This window comes from Halichoerus grypus, chromosome 6, assembly GCF_964656455.1.
Source record: "Halichoerus grypus chromosome 6, mHalGry1.hap1.1, whole genome shotgun sequence".
Lineage (NCBI taxonomy): Eukaryota > Metazoa > Chordata > Mammalia > Carnivora > Phocidae > Halichoerus > Halichoerus grypus.
In genome coordinates, this window is record NC_135717.1 from 66,907,508 (window position 1) to 66,919,618 (window position 12,111).

At 38.3% G+C, this 12,111-nt stretch overlaps 1 long non-coding RNA gene across 5 annotated transcripts in view; it reads left to right on the forward strand.

Annotated features, from left to right (window-relative positions):
* LOC144382332 (uncharacterized) overlaps positions 1-12,111 on the forward strand; it is a 77,022-nt gene that overhangs the window by 49,712 nt on the left and 15,199 nt on the right. For all 5 annotated transcript variants that reach the window (XR_013449031.1, XR_013449033.1, XR_013449032.1 and 2 more), the window contains one exon: positions 11,622-11,712. This is a non-coding gene — a long non-coding RNA (uncharacterized LOC144382332). The remainder of the gene's footprint in view (positions 1-11,621; positions 11,713-12,111) is intronic.

Consider the following 12,111-nt stretch of genomic DNA (forward strand, 5'->3'; position numbering starts at 1 on the left):
GAGCCATTTCAGACAACTGGACTGAAGGCAAATACAGCTCAGTCACAACAGTAGGACACCCCCAAAGCACCATTTTCTGGTGAAAAGGGGACATTGCACCACAGAGTACTACAGGACCTATTCTTTATAAAGCCACTACTTTCAAAAACAGGAGACGTAGCTGACTTTCCTAACACATAGAAACAGACACAGCAATAGGCGCAATGAGGAACAGAGGAATATGTCCTAAATGAAAGAACAAAATCATAGCAAGAGTCCCAAGCAAATGGAGATAAGTAATATGCCTCATAGAGAATTTAAAGTAATTGTCATAAAGATACTCACTAGACTTGAGAAAAGAATGGAGAACCTCAGTGAAACCATCAACAAAGTGATAGAAAACATAAAAAAGAACCAATCAGAGATGATGAACTCAATAAATGAAATTACGAATAGAGTACCTGGGGTGCCTGGGTGGCTCAGTTGGTGAAGTGACTGCCTTTGGTTCAGGTCATGATCCTGGAGTCCCAGGATCGAGTCCTGCATCGGGCTCCCTGCTCGGCGGGGAGTCTGCTTCTCCCTCTGACCCTCCTCCCTCTCATGCTCTCTGTCTCTCATTCTCTCTCTCTCTCTCAAATAAATAAAATCTTAAAAAGAAAAAATCTTGAAAAAAAAAAAAGAATAGTGTACCTGGAATAAATAGTAAACAAGAGGAAGCAGAATGATGATCAGTGACCTGGAGGGTGGTGTAATGGAAAGTAATCAAGCTGAGCAGGTGAGAGAAAAAAAATTATGCAAAATGAGAATAGACCTAGGGAACTCAGTGACACCATCAAGCATAATAACAGTCACATTATAGGGGTCCCAGAAGGAGAAGAGAGAGAAAAGGGGGCAGAAAATTTATTTGAAGAAATAATATTGAAAACTTCCCAAATCTGGGGAAAGAAATGGAAATCTAGATCCAGAAGGCACAGAAAACCCCCCAAAAAATCAACCCAAAGAGGTCTACACCAAGACACACAGAAAATAAAATGGCAAAAAGGAGTGATAAAGAGAGAATTTTAAAAGCAACAAGAGAAAAGGAAAGCAGTTACATACAAAGGAAACCCCATAAGGCTAAGTGGATTTTTTCAGCAGAAACTTTACAGGCCAGAGGGGAGTGGCACAGGATATATTCAAAGTGCTGAAAGGAAAAAAATCTGCAGCCAAGAATATTCTATCAAACAAAGCTATCATTCAGAACAGAAGGTGGGATAGAGTTTCCCAGACAAACAAAAGTTAAAGGAATTCGTGACCACTAAACCAGGAGTAAAACCAGCCACTACCCCATCACACACAGTGCCATCAGCCTATCCCAAATCCACAGTCCAGCCGCCCTCCTGCCCTAGTCAGTGTGCACTGCCTGGTGCCTGCTCAATGCCAAGTCAACACACCTTCACCTCAGATCAACAGGGACTCAAATTGATACTCTCCCCCTCAAATTACAGCCCCTGTACTCAAATTTGTGCACAACAGTGGGCATAATTATAATGGCAGAATGAAGCAACCCAAATGGTGACACCAATTCTATGGAATATGTAATGGATGAAAAGAGTGTGCTAGGCCAGGAACCTCTCTGACAAGCACATTAAAATAGAATATATACAGCAGGATTCCAATTATTAAAAGAACACTCTCCCTCTGCGCCCCCCCCCAAAATCAGTATGGTACTGGCACAAAAATAGACACATAGATCAATAGAACAGAGTAGCGATCCCAGAAATAAACCCACAATTATATGGTCAGTTAATCTTCGACAAAGCAGGAAAGAATCTGCAATGGCAAAAAGTTTCTTCAACAAATGGTGTTGGGAAAACTGGACAGCAACATGCAAAAGAATGAAACTGGACCACTTTCTTTCACCATACACAAAACAAAATCAAAATGCATTGAAGACCTAAATCTGTGACCTGAAACCATAAAAACCCTAGAAGAGAGCACAGGCAATAATTTCTGACATCAGCTATAGCAACATTTTTCTAGATGTTTCCTGAGGCAAGGGAAACAAAAGCAAGAATAAACTATAGGGACTACATAAAAATAAGCTTCTGCACAGTGAAGGAAACAATCAGCAAAACTAAAAGACAACCTACTGAATGGGAGAAGATATTTGCAAATGACATAGTCAATAAAGGGTTAGTTATGTATGTATGTTTGTGTGTGTATATATATATATATATATATATAACTCCTACAACTTAAAAACCAAATAATCCAATTAAAAAGTGGGCAGAAGACATGAATAGACATTTCTCCAAAGAAGAAGACATCCAGATGGCAGACACATGAGAAGATGCTTAGCATCACTCATCATCAGGGAAATGCAAATCAAAACTGCAATGAGTTATCACCTCACACCTGTCAGAATGGTTAAAATCAAAAACACAAGAAACAAGTGTTGGGGAGGATGCAGAGAAAAAGGAACCCTCTTGCACTGTTGGTGGGAATGCAAACTGGTGCAGCCACTGTGGGAAACAGGATAGAGGTTCCTCAAAACAATACAAATAGATATAAGTTTTGGCGGGAATCCTACTACTGGCTATTTACCCAAAGAATAGGAAAACTAATTTGAAAAGATATATGCACCCCTATGTTTATTGCAGCATTATTTACAATAGCCAAATTATGGAAGCAGCCCAAGTGTCCATTGATAGATGAATGGATGAGGAAGATGTATATACAATGGAATATTACTCAGTTATAAAAAGGAATGAAATCTTGCCATTTGCAAAAACATGGATGGTGCTAAAAAACATATTGGTAAGTGAAATAAGTCAGCCAGAGAAAGACAAAAACCAAATGATTTCACTCATATGTGGAATTTAAGAAACAAAACAAAGAACAGAAAGATACAGATTCTTAACTATAGAGAACAAACTGATGGTTTCCAGAGGGGAAGTGGGGCGGGGGGGGGGGATGGGAGAAATAAGTGATGGCGATTAAAGAGGACACTTACTGTGATGAGTACTGAGTAATGTATGGAAGTGTTGAATCGCTATATTGTACACCTGAAACTAATAGAACACTTTTCTGGAATTAAAATTTTTTAAATTCCAGTTTTATAGGATAAATAAGTTTAGAGATGTGTTGTACAACATTGTGTCTATAGAGAATGATACTCTATTGTACACTTAAAAATTTATTAAGAAGGAGGACAGACCTTATATTAAGGGAGAGAGATGTTAGGATGAAGCTAAGAGATTTGGTAGGATTCAGTGGCAGAATGTATGTAGGGGGTGAACATCCTATTTTCTCTTCCTGTGTAACCCTCTACCACAGGAATTGTGGCACTGCGGACTTCAGCAGTTTATAACAATGGCTATTTTTGGTTCCCAGGTCTGTACGGTCGGAAGCCCAGGTGTGGTATGGCTGAGTTCTCTGCTCAGGGCTCAGAAGGCCAAAGTCAGGGTATCAACAGGGCTTACTGGCTCATCTCTTCTGGAGCTCAGGGTCCATTTCCAAATTCATGTGGTTGTGGGCCACATTTAGTCCCTTGCAACTGTAGGACTGCAATTGCAATCCTCACTTTTTTGCTGTCAGCCAGGGGTTACTTTCGGCTCCTAGAAGCCACTTGCATTCATTGACATGCGGTTCCCCTCCATCTTCAAAGCCAGGAACAGAGACTCTCCTTAGTGTCAGATCCTTGACAGCAGCACCAAAATTGGTGTTTGAACAACCAGGAGAAGGTGTATGTACACCAAAGGGTGGGGATTCTGAGGGTCATCTCAGAATTCTGCCTACAACAGTGAAGAATAGGGAGAGGTGAGGGTACACAGGGAGAGTCTAGCTGGGCCCATTTGAGGGACTGTGGAGCCATTAACTACAGCTGAGAATACAGAAGGTAGAGAAGTTTTGGCGGGAAGGTGAGTTCAAATTTAGATACATGAGGTAAAGAGTTTAAGAGAAAAAAAATCTCAACTAAGTAATATTTTGTGTGTAAGTATGTCTCCTGCCAACCTTATAAGGGTTGAGCCCCCATAGTATTTTCTTATTTAGGAATTTTCATCTATTGATGAAACAGAAATAAGTTATAAAAAGGAACTGATCTTTAGGGACTATGGGGATGAAAGAAGTATACTTTATAAAAATATTTGTTCATCTCAGCTATCTGAAAGTTCTAAAGAATATTCTCTAACTCATGATGGGTTATAAAATGTGACCAAAAATGAGGGACCAGATTTTTATTCTCTAATTCTTGAGAGAACCTGGCCCCAAGTTTTCATTACAGTTGGTATTACTACCTCATGGCAGGAAATGGCAGTCTGCTGGATAATGGCTTTGCATATTTCTGCCACCTGAAGATCTCAGTGTGGAGAGTTATAGGGCTAATTTTCCTTTGTCCTCAAGAACATATCCATAAGTCTAAAATATCAACTACACGGGATAGCACTTCCAGAGACTACCAAATGGACTTCCATTGTCCAGCTAAATAAATTGTCATTGTTTCTCCCACTTTCCCACAAATTATTGAGATGCCAAGCATTGCAGGCGGGAGAGAGGAGCCCATTATAACCGAACCTTTTCTGCCTTCATCCTACCGAGACTGGAATGCAGGGGCAGACAAACTTAAGGGCAGATAAATACAATGAATCTAACCAATATTTTAGAGATATATGTGAGGTGCCAGAGAGCTCCATGGATGGAAATGAAGGTCAAAATCCAGCCAGTGGACGGATCATAAAAGACATTTTATACCAGGATTGGATTGTGTTGTGTTGTGTTATAGATGCCTGGCAACTAGGTCTCTGTGCGTGTGTGTGGTTTTATTCTTTCAAAAATTGTCTCATTTTTTATACAACTTTATTGAGATAAAATTAATATTTAAAGTGTAATTTGATCAGCTTTGACAAATGTATATACCTGTGAAATTATTACCAAAATTAAAAATAATGAACATATCTATTAACCCCAAGAGTTTCCTTATACCTTTTATAATACCTCTCTTCCTTTCCATCTCCATACTCTGGAATCACTGAATGCTATCATTATAAGTTACTTGAAATTTCTATAAATGGAACCATACGCGATGTTCTCTTTTCCCGTCTAGCTTTGTTCATTCAGCATAATGGTTTTAAGATTCTTCCATATTGTTACATGTTTCATTAGTTTACTCTTTTCTGTTCTGGAGTTCTGTTCCCTTCTATGGGTATATTAGAATGTATTTATCCTTTTGCCTGTTGATGGACATTTGGGTTTCCAATTTGGGGCTATAACAAATAATACTGAGGTGGACATTTGTGGATAAGTCTTTATGTGAATATATGCTTTTGTTTCCCTTTGGTGAATATCTAGAAGTAGAATGACTATATGATAAAAGTATGTTTAACTTAAGAAACTGCAGAATCGTTTTCCAAAGCGGCTTACCATGTTTTCGTCCCTTCAGCAATGTATGAGATTTCCAGCTGTTCCATGTCCTTGCCATAATGTGGCATAGTCAGTCTTTTTAATTTTAGTCAACCTAATGGTTGTATAGAAACTGTGGTTTCAATTTGCATTTCCCTGTTGATGAGTGATGTTGAGCATCTTTTATGTGCTTGTTGGCCATTTATATATTTTCTTTTGTGAAGTGTTCACATTTTTTGCCCATTTTTAAAATTATTGAGTTGTAAGACATCACCAGGATTTAAGCAAGAGAGTATCCTAATCAAATTTATGTTTTAGAAAAATCACTCAAGCAGGGAATATTGAGGATGAGTCACAGCAGGGCCAGACTGAAGAAGAAGGGCCAGTTGGGGGGGATTGGAATAGGTCCAGGAAAGGATGCTACAGTACTTTGCAGTGGGTTAAGGAGAGATGTCTCTGAGCTAGAACTGACAGGTGCTGGTGACCACTTTTACATATGAGGGTTAATCAAGGAAATCTGATTCACCTGGAAATGAGGGTTTAGAATTCAAGGGGAAAACAACCACCACCAAATTCACCACCAAATTTCTATGTAGCACTCACCACATGCCAAGTACAATTCTGAGCGTTATCAGAAATACTAACTCAGGGTTGATCCTCATAACAGTCCTAACGAGGTGGGCATTATTATTATCCACACTTCACAGAGGAGGAAACCGAGGCAGAGAGTGAAAATGTGTCATGCCTGTAATATACAAACAAAAAAATCACAGTCAGTGTGATTAAACGTATAGAAGACAAATGGTTTAAAGGATAGTAAAACATGGTTTTGGAACCAGGCACCATGGAGCTTAGATGCCATATCACATACACTGGCTGCATGACTTGGGGCAAGTTTCTTAGACTCTGTGCATCTCTCTTTTCTTATTTGTAAAACAAGGATACCGCTTTCATTTAGACTGGTGTGAGCAGTAAATGCGGAAGCTTGTTAAAAGTTCTTAGAACAAAATATGTGCCCAGCGAATGTTAGCGCTCGTCTTACTTTCCTGTAGATGTAACCATAGGGGTGAGTGAGGTGGTCCGGGAAAGCCTGGAGAAAAGAAGGGTAGAAAAAGATGTAAACCTAAGCAGCGCTCCCTTTGTGACACCATACGAGGCATAAAGGAGAGGGACTGGGAGAACACGTGCAAACAGTGACATTCACTATTGATCAGGATTCCAAAATAGGGCGCAGGTAAACGTCACGCATTTCCAGCAAGGGCACACAGGTGAAATCTGTCTTACCTCCTACACTAGATCCAGGTACACTTTTTACAAAATAAAGCACTCCTAGGACATATTGTAACCAAAGTTGAGTGTTATATTTGTGAGGCATTTATTCACTTTTTAAAACTTGAACTATAAAGGTAGAATGTGCTAAACAATAAAACAATTTGAATAATACAGGTCAGGGTGCACTAGAAAGCGAGAATCTTTGGGACCTGCACGTCCCCAGGTGCACCACCAGTACTAGTCGGTTTGGACCTTTCCGAATCATTTTATATATGCCTTCATACACAAGAATGTAGCACCCTTCAAGTTAATATGTACAGTATAATAAAATAATACAAAAACCCTCATATTTTTCAATAGTGGCATAATAATCAAAACTCTATTATACCATTGTTTATCATTCTCTTACTGATGGTAGGTTAAATATAATTTTTTCTATAACAAATTCAACTGCAGTTAACATTCCAGTATAAATAGGAGCATGCAAATGAAACTGGTCTAAGGGCACTTGTATTTTAAATTGTGATGGGACTGCAAAATTGCCCTCCAAAAATGTTTGAGCAATTTGAAACCCATAATAGCTAATATTTATTGAACAATTACCAGATGTGAACACTATACTAAGGGCTTTATGTAGAGCATCTCCACAAACTCTACTGGGTCCATCCTATTATTATTACTTTCATTTGGTAGATAAAGAAATGCAGGCCTGGGAAGGATGAGTAAATTGAATGAGGTAACCCAGGTAAGAAGTAGTGTAGGAGTGATTTGAACCCAAATCTTTAGTACTGTCTGTAAATCGTGCTGATTCTTTTACTTATCACTATTGGTTTTATTCATTCCTTCCTCTATCATCAATTCATTTTCATTGCTAGAGTGCATCTTTGAATTTTTCTTCCAGGAAGAATATAGGGGTGGTAAATATGTCTAAGTTCTTGTATGTCTAAATAAGTTCATTTTACTGTCACTCTTGAATGACAGTCTGGTGTGAGCAGTGGCTGGTTGTAGAATTCTAGGCTCATACCCATTTTTCCCACAGTACATAATGTGTCCTTTGTCCTTTGCACATGAGATGCTTGATGCCAGCAGATTCCTTTTCCCTCCTTCCCTCTCACCCTCCTCCTCCTCCTCCTCCTCCCCTTCCTCTTCCTCCTCCTTTTTCTTCTTCTCTCCATCTCTCTCTGTCTCTCTCATCATGGGATTCTTTCTCTATTGCTGAGGTTTACAAATTTTCAAAAGAAATATCTGGATCTTAAAATCTGAGGACCTATCTTTAATTTAGGGAAGATGGGAGATCCTACTAGGTAGGTAGATATTGGCTCTCTTGGATCTGTTTTCCACATCTCAATATTTTTTCTCGATTTGCATCCCTATCCTTTATTTAAAGTTATGTTCTAGGGGAATCTATTAGCTGATTTTTAAATTTAATATTTAGGTCTGCAGTAATTTAGTTTGTCTTTTTATTTAGTCCTCTTAGATATGTTTTGAAAATATTTCTGACTTTAAAGATATTTTCTTCTTCAGCCTATTTATAGCAGTAGTATCTGCAGGGATACTAGCTTATGCTCAATTATATACAAATCATATCAAAATGTAATATTAAATCAGGATGAGCATTGAAATTAAAAGAGTACACAGTAGGTGGGATTTGAATGGCCAATGCATCCAGTAATCAACCGTATCATACTTGGTGGTCCCTTTCTATAAGAGAAATTGTGTGTTGTCTCTTTTGCTATCCTGACATGAAATCCATAGATCATGGAATCTGCAGAATTAAGAAGAAACCCCATTGTAATGTAAAGGAGAAATCAAAGGGAAGCAGTTGAGCCCAGAATATACACTTTGACATGTACACGCTCAGGCAGCTCTTCTCTAAAGATAACAGTAGTCAGGGGCGCCTGGGTGCTGCATTCGGTTGAGCGTCCAGCTCTTGGTTTTGGCTCAGGTTGTGATCGCAAGTCATGCTCTTAGGATCGTGAGACGGAGCCCTGTGTTGGTAGGGCTCCACATGGAGTCTGCTTAGAGCCTTTCTCTCCCTCTCCCTCTGCCCCTAGCCAAACCCCCCCCTCCCCGGGACTCTCTCTCTCAAATAAGTAAATAAACTTTTTAAAAAAAGATAGCAGGAGTCAAATGCAGTCAGTGCACGTGCCACGGCAAGGCGTGTGCACTCACGTGAGGCACAGGTGCCACGAGCACTATTGATCCGTTAGTGACACGAGGGTCCACAATGGTGAAAAACTCATACTACGTTCTGAAAAAAATGAAATACAATCTTCTTTTGATTTACATGGTAGTGCATTCCTGGAAAATTCAGTGTATATTATAACCTAGCCAAAATAGCACTCATGTCCTCATTTCCCAAGTTGCTTGAGCCAATATTTATTTTTATTTTTTTTCCTCAGAAAAGCTTTTAAGGCAACAAATGTTCCCAAGCTCAGTTTCAGTCCTGTTTCATAGATCAAGAGCTTCACTGTTTTCCGAACAATCTGCAGTTTCATTTTCATTTCCTCAGTGATCAGAATACTTACAAATTTTTCACAAAATTTTTCTAGGTGGTATTTTTCCCCCCCTTTGGTTTCTATTTGTCATTCAGTTTCAGTTCTGTTGGACTGTGGTGATACAATGTAATTTGAAATATTTCAATATTTTGGAATTTAATGAGGCTTTCCTTGTGGCCTACTTGGGGACTGTGTTTCATAAATGCTCAGTGGGGCTCTCCAATAGAAGGTGTAACGTCAATTTGCAGGATAAAACATTCTTTCCATGGCTATGAGATCAGCCAGAGAAATTAAGACATGTGGACCTTCTGCAACCATTTTTCTTCAGTCTAAGAGAAGTGTTTTAAAAATAACCAAATAATGTGGTTTTGTTGATTATGTTTCTCATGAGAGGTTTTGCTTTATGTCTTCTGTCTGTGCTCTTCCTTTTGTGGCTTATACTACTGATTACTACAGGAGGATTAATCGACCCAATTAATAAACATTGAATTCAGTTTTGATATTCTTCTTATTATTATTATTATTATTGCCTCCTTTGTTTTCTTTTTGTTTGTTTTGTTTCTTTTTGTTTGCATCTACCAAGTACTGTTGCCAGTACTTTTACTTATGCTATAATAGCTTCTCTTTAACATTTACAGTAATTATATTGTTCTATAGCCCTGGTTATTTTTTTTTAAAGATTTTATTTATTTATTTGAGAGAGACAGAGACAGCACAAGCAGGGGGAGAGGGAGAAGCAGACTCCCCACTGAGCAGGGACCCCAATGTGGGGCTCGATCCCAGGACCCAGGATCATGACCTGAGCTGAAGGCAGAAGCTTAACCGACTGAGCCACCCAGGTGCCCCTGGATTTCATTTTTAAAGGAAATAGCTGATCTGTTTTCATTTTCATTGGGTAAATACCCAGTAGTGGAATTACTGGACCATATGGCTTTTCTATTTTTAATATTTTGAGGAGCCTCCATACTGTTTTCCACCACAGCTGCACCAATTTACATTTCCACCAACAGTGTGTAAGGATTCTTTTTTCCCCATATCCTTGCCAACACTTGTTATTTCTTGTCTTTTTGATTCTGGCCATTCTTACAGATGTAAGGTGATATCTCATTGTGGTTTTGATTGGTATTTCTCTAATAATTAGTGATGTTGAGCATCTTGTCATGTGTCTGTTGGCCATCTGTATGTCTTCTTTGGAAAAACTTATATGTAGGTCCTCTGCCCATTTTTAATTGGATTACTTGTGGGGTTTTTGGTGTTTAGTTGTATAAGTTATTTATATTATTTTGGATATTAACCCCTTATCAGATATATCATGTGCAAATATCTTCTCCCATTTAGTAGGTTGCCTTCTTGTTTTGTTGATGGTTTTCTTTGCTGTGCAAAAGCTTTTTATTTTGGTATAGTCCCAATAATTTATTTTTACTTTCGTTTCCCTTGCCTAAAGAGACCTATCTAGAAAAATGTTAAAACTGATGTCAAAGAAATTACTGCCTATGTTTTCTTTTAGTTTTATGGTTTCATATCTCACATTTAGGTCTTTAATTCATTTTGAGTTTATTTTTATGTATAAGAAAGTGGTTCAGTTTCATTCTTTCGCATGTAGCTGTCCAGTTTTCCCAACACCATATATTGAAGAGACTTTTCTTCCCATTGTATATTCATGCCTGTTTTGTTGTAGATTAGTGAACCATATAAGTGTGCGTGTATTTCTGGGCTCTCTAGTTTGTTCTATAAAATGATTTGTTTCTAGTTCTGTAAAAAATGCTGTTGGTATTTCGATAGGGATTGCATTGAATCTGTAGATTGCTTTGGGTAGTGTGGACATTTTAACAATATTAGTTCTTTTCATTTGTGTCATCTTCAGTTTCTTTCATCAATGTTTTATAGTTTTCCAGGTACAGGTCTTTCACTCCTTGTTTAGGTTTATACGTAGGTGTTTTATTCTTTTTGGTGTAATTGTAAATGGAATTGTTGTCTTAATATCTCTTTCTGCTAGTTTGTTACTACTGTTTAGAAATACAAGCGATTTCCGTGTATTAATTTTGTGTCCTGCATCTTTTTTGAATTCATTTATTATTTCTAATAGTTTTTTTGTGGAGAGTTTAGGGTTTTCTATGTATAGTATCACGTCATCTGCAAATAGAGTTTTACTTCTTCCTTACCAATTTGGATGCCTTTTGTTTTTACTGGAAGCTAGGACTTCCAGTACTAAGTTGAATAAAAGTGGTGAGAGTGGACATCCTTGTTTTGCTCCTGACCTCAGGGGAAAGGTGCTTAGTTTTTCACCATTGACTATGACATTAGTTGTGGGTTTTTCATATATGGCTTTTATCATTTTGAGGTATGCTCCCTCTAAACCCGCTTCTTGGGAGTTTTTAACATGAATGGATATTGAATTGTATCAAGTGCTTTTCTGTATCTATTGAGATGATTATATGATTTTTATGGTTCCAGAGTGTTTTCAAGTTCAATCACTGTGTCTCACTCCAGGGCTTGTTGACAGCTGAGCAGAAAGACCGCCTTTGGTAAGTGAAAGGAAGAGTGAGAGAGGCCTGAGTTACTCATGGATGCTGCTTTCCAGGTAAACAGCCTAACAGTGACTTAAACCATCAGAACATTTTCAGCTTTATTGAAGTATAATTGACCTGTAACATTGCGTAAGTTTAGGGTGTACAAGGTGATGATTTAATACACGTATGTATTGTGAGAGGATTGCAACAGTGTTAGTTAACACTTCCAAGACCTCAAATAATTACCTTTTTTCTGTGTGTGGTGATAAAATCTACTCTTAACTATACTGTATAATGTACTTGAAAGTTGTTAACTATAGTCAGTATGTTGGACATTTGAGCCCCAGAATTTATTTCTCTTGTAACTGGAAGTTTGTACCCTTGACCAGCATCTCCCCATTTCCCCTACCCTCCAGCCCCAGGCAACGGCCGTCCTACGTTCTGAGTTTGCCTTTTTCAGAATATATATA